The 6,350-nt window shown below is 40.8% G+C and overlaps 1 non-coding gene across 1 annotated transcript; it reads right to left on the bottom strand.

Annotated features, from left to right (window-relative positions):
* Positions 1–1,469: 1,469 nt before the first annotated feature.
* On the bottom strand, positions 1,470–1,577 carry LOC133772150 (U6 spliceosomal RNA). Its single transcript, XR_009867750.1, has one exon. It is a non-coding gene; the product is annotated as a U6 spliceosomal RNA (small nuclear RNA).
* Positions 1,578–6,350: the final 4,773 nt, after the last annotated feature.

Here is a 6,350-nt window from a genome sequence, read left to right as displayed (position 1 = left end):
TGATAAGAAGGAAAGAGGAGAGGAAGGCAAGACACAGAACGATGTCCTGGAGGCTATGAGTGGTAGCCGCCACGTGAACAGATAGACCGGGTGAATAGCAAAACGCGTGTGTGCACCATCATCTAGATTCCGTGATACATCTAGTCATTAGACAGAACACAGGGCCTTTAACATGCTGAGCTGAACCCTCATTTCCTTTCAGACTCTGAGGGGCAGAACTACATTTTTACCTGGATTTTCCAACTTTTGAACTTAAGGCAAAATGTTAATAATTTTAATAATGGTTTTCTTGGGCATTCCTACACTGTCCCCATATGTGAATGAATAAGAATTTACAACCTATTAAGAATGTTTCCATATTGCCGTCCACATTTAGTGGTTGATAAAACCAGTGGCCTGTGGTTCAGTGATTTGCCCAGGATTTGCATGTTGATCCTGCCAAATATAAAAGCTTCAACTGTAAACTCAGATATTATTCCTTTCCTTTTTTTTTTTCTTTTTTTTTTTTTTTTTTTTTGACAGGCAGAGTGGATAGTGAGAGAGAGACAGAGAGAAAGGTCTTCCGTTTTGCCATTGGTTCACCCTCCAATGGCCACTGCGGCTGGCGCATCTCACTGATCCGAAGCCAGGAGCCAGGTGCTTCTCCTGGTCTCCCATGCGGGTGCAGGGCCCAAGGACTTGGGCCATCCTCCACTGCCTTCCCGGGCCATAGCAGAGAGCTGGCCTGGAAGAGGGGCAACTGGGATAGAATCCGGCGCCCCAACCAGCACTAGAACCTGGTGTGCCAGCGCCACAAGGCGGAGGATTAGCCTGTTAAGCCACGGCGCCAGCCTATTCCTTTCTTTTCAAACCAAGATGAACAGAAAATTCTTTGTTTTTATAGAAGTTCATAAAATGTGATGACAGTTGATCAGCCTTGTTTTTGCAATTTCCCAACTTGGATTTCTCTGAATGAACCTGGGATACATATGAAGGTAGCCTAGCTGCCTTCAGACTCCATGGGAAAAAATGGAAAAGGACTGTTCCTGGCCCTGCTACTATTATCCCTTCTCTACACTCTATGCTTCCTGTGCGGATCCATACTCTCCACTGTGATCTCAGTCCCAGCAGTGCTCTGGCCAGCAAATGCTTGGTTATCTCATTCTCCTAATGACTCCTGTCTCTCTGCTAATTTATCATGGTGGGAACTGCTCTGAAGTTGAGAGAAAACATAATCTCTAACTCCTGTGTGCATGGAGGTGATCTGGTAAAACCCCAAGAGTCCTCATTTCTTTATCTGTGAAACAAAGGTAATATTTACTTCACATGGTTATTGTGCACACTACATAGGAATCATGGGCTTGAAATTGCCATGCAAAGCTGGGATCCTACAAAATATCTGATGTATGTTTAGGAGACTGTCTACATATTTATTCTGACCTAAGTTGATGATTTAATGTAATTTTTTTTTGAGAGAGACAGAGAGAAAGAAAAATAAGCAACACTTCACAAATTTGTGTGTCATCCTTGCGCAGGGGCCATGCTAATCTTCTCTATATCATTCCAATTTTTAGTATATATGCTGCCAAAGCGAGCACTAATGTAATTTTCAAAACATGAAAATGAAGCATACTTTTCTAGTGGAAGGATTCCCTCGGGTGGAGCAAGAATGGCATGGTAGCTGGGGCAATGGACACTTAGGGCTATGATTTACATTTCTGCAGTCTTCAACCTATACAACCTGCCATGGACACACTAAATGAAGACACCCATTTGTGAAATGCAGATAAAATGATCTCACTTTTAAGTTCTGGGGGTGATTAAATGAAACAGTAGGTGGCCAATCACTAATGTATTAAAATTAATTATGACAAATAACCTAATTGTTTACATGGCTCTTTCTAGTGATGAATCACAAGAAACTTAAAGAGTGGCATAATGATTCTAGAACTCTTTATCTGGTTCCTTGATACATCAGTTCACATAATCTCCAAGATGTTATGACCACCGACAACCCTGCTTCAAGCATAAAGTGAGCATCACAAAGTGTATTTGCCAAAGTTTGTAGCAGGGACAGGGAGTTGACATGTATGAAATAAGCAAATCTAGTGGTAAGGATGTTCATGTAAATCCCTATGTTTAATAATAAGCATTACTTCATTTCTTTGGATAACGCTTAATATCTACAAGATACTTCATGATTTTTAGAGTGGTTAGTGGAGTAAACTTTAGACTCAGTGTGGGCTGAGATTGAGGCACAGTCACTTACTGAGTGGCTCTGTGCATGTGCCTTAACTTCTCTATGTCCCTTTTTACAGGAGTCATGAGATACTTTTTACAGTAGTCATGAGATACGTGAAAGGTGGGGAGGGGGAGACAGTCACAGGTTCTTTATTATGCTGTCATTGAATTGATCAATCCTGAAGCCCTTTGCCTGGATTTCTTATGAGATAGTAAGTGTCTTGGTTGTATAAGCAACATTTTTTTTTTTAATATTCTCTTCCTCAGAGCTGACACTATCCGAACTGGTACATTTCCTCCATACTTAAGTGAATGATATATAATTAAGAGAAGAGAGTACAGAACTAGCCTGATCTTGTGTTTCTACCACCTTTGCTGTAATGTCCTCTACTAGGTTAGCTGAAGGCAAAAGAGCCTCTCAGAGCATGGATGTATGTGTACATGGTACATGTTGTTAATCAAACAAGTGATAAGACACAGCTGATAAGTGATAAGACACACACTAGCTTTATTCACAGGACACTTCTATACTGGGGGATAGTAATCAAACTAAATGAGCTGATGAAAAGCCCCAAGTCTACTAAACATCAGTTTACCTTTCTCTTTAAACTATGGAAATAAATCAGAAACTTGGTTTTCTATGTGAAAATGTTCTAAGTCCTAAAAATTCCTTGTACCTATATACTTCCTTTGTATTGCTCATGCATTATAAAGTTACAGGATAATCACATTACGACAATAGCCTCACAAGAATTTGAAGCTTTGTCATTTCCAGGTTAGTTACATTATTTGCTCCTGCCAGAAACCTAGTCAGGAGGAATTCATTGGTTTATTATTCTAAATTAATACACCCTGACCATTCAAATCTGGGAAATTCACTTGGAAAAATACGTCAGCACATTTGGAGTTCTTTAGGACCTCAGTGGAACTTTATCAAGTGACCTGGTACCCTTTGCAAATATGAACTAGCTTTCAATATTTGAATGAAAAATGCAAGGATGTTTGCAAACATCTTTAAAGTTACAAAGTTCAAGATCACAGACTGATGTGTGGCCAAAGCGCATTGTTTTAAACAAATCCTTTTACATGTTGTCCTTCTTGTCTGTTTCCTTTGCCACTCTGTCTGACATTGTAAATAATTTGTATTGGCCAAATTAGAAGAAAAAACATAATCTGGGCCTTGTTCCAAGTAGTCAAAAATGAATAAACCAGGGTAACTTCTAGGTCAAATTAATGATTCATTAAGTGTCACTTAATCTACCTGAATCTACATCTCAATTTTAGCTGTTTTTAGAATTTTATGAGACACTGGCCCCCAAGGGACTTTTAAAGTGATTATTTACCCTCCTGTAAGGGATTTCAGTGCAAAAATAAATTAGCTTATTAAATTAAATAGATTTACATATTTTAATGAGCATATTATCTTTTGTTATTTTGGTCTTTTGATGAATTCTTTTCTTCTTACAACAGGTCAAGTAATAAAAATTCACTGCATCCATTTACAAAATGATAGAAGTTTATGGGGAAGGTAAAGAGAATGCAAAAGAACTTTCAGATCTCAGTTAAACCTGACATCTTTTCCAAAAGCATTTTCTGAGAATGATAACCCTTGATGACATTTTACATTTGCAGATGAGACAGGCCAGTAGACAAGGTTTCCAGGGGTCATCGCTTTGTCCTTTGCCCCTTTCCTATTTAAATACTGCTAACAAGTACCCCAACTGAGATAATCCAGTTTTCACTTTCTTAGACTTGAAGCCTATGAGTGAGGCTAGACATAAATAAACGTGTTTACTGACACAACGATAAACGTGTGACTGGTTATCCACCTGAAATGGCACGGAAGCAAAGAGGGTCAAACCCCTCTTGGATGTTGACAATTATAGTCTTAAGAAAAGTTAGGATATACCCAACACTATACAACTTATTTATATATATATACATATATATATATTTTTTAACAGGCAGAGTGGATAGTGAGAGAGAGAGACAGAGAGAAAGGTCTTCCGTTTTGCCGTTGGTTCACCCTCCAATGGCCGCTGCGGCCAGCGCATCTCGCTGATCCGAAGCCAGGAGCCAGGTGCTTCTCCTGGTCTCGATGCGGGTGCAGGGCCCAAGGACTTGGGCCATCCTCCACTGCCTTCCTGGGCTATAGCAGAGAGCTGGCCTGGAAGAAGGGCAACCGGGACAGAATCCGGCGCCCCAACAGGGACTAGAACCTGGTGTGCCGGTGCTGCAAGGCGGAGGATTAGCCTGTTGAGCCACGACACCAGCCTATACAACTTATATAATTGGCTTTGACAGCAAAGTGCTTTACAGCCATTGGATGTGGTATGTATTAATCATACTTGAAGATAATAGTTATTAGCTTACATGGCCAGATATTAGTTATTTCTCAGGAAGTCAGCTGAAGGAACTTTATGAAACACTGTGTCTTAGTGTTCCCAAAATCTGGCTCATTTGTAGGAGATTGGAAAGCAGTGAAATTGGTACACATCATGTCCTTCTGTGCAATTCTTCATTCCAAGCACAGACAATACTTGGAGGGAAATAAAATGACTACAGTACCTATTGTGCTGTTAGCCTCTGTAACTGTCCAAACAAATTGAAAGACACAGGGCCGGTGTGTAAGACCAGGGTGGGGACCTGGGGACTACAAAGATGGAAGAAGAAAAAAAAAAAAAATCAAAGAGGGATTGTATATACTGAAAGGGAAAAGTCCTCTACTAGTTTAATTCCCTGTACCTCATATTCCCTTTGGGGTGCATGGCACAAGAAAGGATGGCCACAGCTGTGCCAGGGGTGACTCTGGGTAAATGACAGTCCTCCATCTCCCTTAGGCTACTGCTGGTTATGCTTCTGTGTGCACCAGGCTCTCCTCATCAGTAGTGTGAACTTTTACTCTATCACCATGGGAAGCACTTATTTTGCACTGGTCAGGGATGAAATAGGGGGCTTAAGTGACTCACATTACATACTTCTTTAATACAAGGCAACTTTCTGTATTCCAGAGATAGTCTCACATCCTCACATGTCTGCAGTCATGTGTTGTCCCTTTTCGGACCCCTTACGAGGTCTGGTAAATAAAATCTGTTAGCCTTGAGAAGAGTGCCTGGCACTGTTGGGGAATTCCCTTCAGAGCTGTTCTTGACATTCAGAGAAAACAAAAGGGCTTCGCATGGGCAGGGGTAGTGGTAATGAGTAGGGAACTCATAATGTGAGTGTGGCCAGTAGACTTGGCTCTTCTTGCTTCCTTTCTTCCTTCCTTCCTTCCTTCCCTCTCTCCTTTCTCTTTCCCTTCCTCCCTCCCTCCTTCCCTCCTTCCTTTCCTTCTTTTCTTCCTTTTTCTCTTTCTTTTGTTCAAATATCTACTCAGTGCACCACACACTCTGCAAAACACTAGGGACACACTGAGGAGGGAAAAACAGACACAGTCAGGTCACTGGGCCATTATCCTGGAGCTAACTGGCCAGTGGCATTCAGCCCTGGTTATTATTTTAATTTTGGATGTCCCTTTATGATTAATGTCCACCTCTAATCCCAAATGTGAATTACAGGCTTACTAAAATATTCTAAACTTTTTAGAGGAGGAATATCATTCAATTTTAATGATTTGAAACAGAGTCCTGGATCTGGAAGTTCCTGCTAACTGTTTTTAACTTGGCATGACAACCTTCCAGCATTAAAGCTCATTCGACTTTGCTTCAGCTTTACTCACAGAAACAGAGAGAGGCTGAACCAAACCTGGAAGCCAAGTCGCTGGTCATCCATTTTCTGAGACCACTCCAAGCACCCCCCATATTTTTCTGATTTAGTAAAATGTGTACTGAAAGAGGAGTGAGCCTTCCAAATCACAAAGGATGAGCAGCCTGTGGTCAGAGAATGAGCCTTAAGTCAGAATTTTTAATGCAAACATCTTCAACCCTCAACTTGTGATACTGTTTATAGAGAAAATTAGCCCTGTGTTTTCAGTGGGGCCTGAGATGTAGTCTTCCAAATAATTATGGGGGCACAGGAATGGATTCCTGGGTGAAAAGCACTTTAGAGGAACTAAGACATTCAATTTTTTTCCAGTTATAGTTCTGAGAAACCCCACAGAATATTCTGCAAGTAATTTACCGGTTATATTT

Source organism: Lepus europaeus, chromosome 12 (genome assembly GCF_033115175.1).
Source record: "Lepus europaeus isolate LE1 chromosome 12, mLepTim1.pri, whole genome shotgun sequence".
In the NCBI taxonomy this organism is placed as follows: domain Eukaryota; kingdom Metazoa; phylum Chordata; class Mammalia; order Lagomorpha; family Leporidae; genus Lepus; species Lepus europaeus.
This window is presented reverse-complemented; position numbering and strand designations above follow the sequence as displayed.